Raw genomic sequence first — 1503 nt, 5'->3', positions numbered from 1 at the left:
ATAGTTGAGGGCTAAATTTCTACCCACTATTTGAGGAAAAACTGATGCTTAATAAATTGTAAATTCTTCCCTGCTCTACTGAGTTCTGGGAATTATTTCTTTGAATCCTTTAAGGTGCTTCTTTCTTCAGTTACGGGTCATTTTCTCTCACATATGTGCTGATCTATCCTCAGATGAAGACTTGAGGGACTCCTTGAAAATCTTCAGAGTCTTCTCTCCATGCAACTCTTTCTTATCTGATACTCTGCTCTGCACTCTGTAGCCACTTCAGCCCCTCAGACTTCCAGCTCCTCAATCCAGGGAGACTGTCAGACTCAACCTGTGCTCCCTCCCCCTGCACTGATGTCTTGAAATTCTCTTCTGGAAATATAGGGATCGGAGGATTCCCTTTGTTCATTTCCTATCTCTCAGGATCACAATCTTTTGATGTCCAGTGTCTTGAAAAAAAATTTTTGTATTTTTTTCCCAATTTCTAAGTTTTATTAGTGGAGATTAAATCCTGTCCCTGCTATTCCATCTTGGCTGGAAGCAGAAATCTTCAGAGGTAATGAAATGCTAAAGATTTATGCATATTTAATGTGGGTGAAAAAGAAAGCATCACATTGTTTATTGCAGACATTTTAAATAATTTTTATACATTGGACCTCTGGACACCTTTTGAAACCTCTGGACAGCTTCTCAGAATAATGTTTTCAAGTATACACAGTAAAACACAGACAAATACCAAAAAGAGAGAGAGAGAATAGTAAATATACTTATTAGAATATTTTTCTGTGATGTTGTTTTATAGTAATAGATGTACTTCTTAATTAATGCCTTAAGTGACAAGATCTAGCAATGTGTCTAATAAGTTATTTAGTTTTCAAGTAGTAATGGCATAAAAATATTCTGAAATATGTGAAACAATTGCAATGTGGTTTGAGTAAATCTCTATTCTCTATTGGTGACCATGTCAAGGTACTGGTAATATTACAGTGGTTTGTTGCCAAATGCATTATGAAAGGAAACGCTAATTTCAGTCAGAAGCTAGTAAAAAGAAACATGCAATTGCTCTCTCATTCAGGTTGAAGGACCCCTGAATTCTATCCATAGACCACTTACAGGTCTACAGATCCAAAGTAAGAACACCTATTTTAAACTGGTAAGAACAGATACTACACTTGATCTTAGCTAAAATGCCAAGAAGCAATGGGGAACAACACCTATTTTAATACGTGGAAATTGGAGTGCCTGGAAGTTGTCCGTTTTACACAACTGATTAAGCTTATGAAATGGCGATGATTTTATTTGAATCTACCATGAGCATAGTGAGGTACCATGGTGGTAGTTTTGGGGCAGAATGGAGGAAACGTGTTCACAGGAAAACTGAGAGAGTCCTTTATGCCAAAGTGGGTCTTCTCTCTATGGCTTCCAGACCAAGGAAATTTATCCCCAGGGCTGAGGAGTCTACCTGTCAAATGGCTTCTTGCCCAACTCCCATTCCGATTCTCAAGTCCCATCACT

The 1503-nt window shown here is 37.8% G+C and overlaps 1 pseudogene; it reads right to left on the bottom strand.

Annotated features, from left to right (window-relative positions):
* Positions 1 to 1021: 1021 nt before the first annotated feature.
* Positions 1022 to 1190, bottom strand: LOC122894781 (annotated as a pseudogene).
* Positions 1191 to 1503: the final 313 nt, after the last annotated feature.

The sequence above is a fragment of the Neovison vison genome, chromosome 13, assembly GCF_020171115.1.
Source record: "Neovison vison isolate M4711 chromosome 13, ASM_NN_V1, whole genome shotgun sequence".
Lineage (NCBI taxonomy): Eukaryota > Metazoa > Chordata > Mammalia > Carnivora > Mustelidae > Neogale > Neogale vison.
This window is presented reverse-complemented; position numbering and strand designations above follow the sequence as displayed.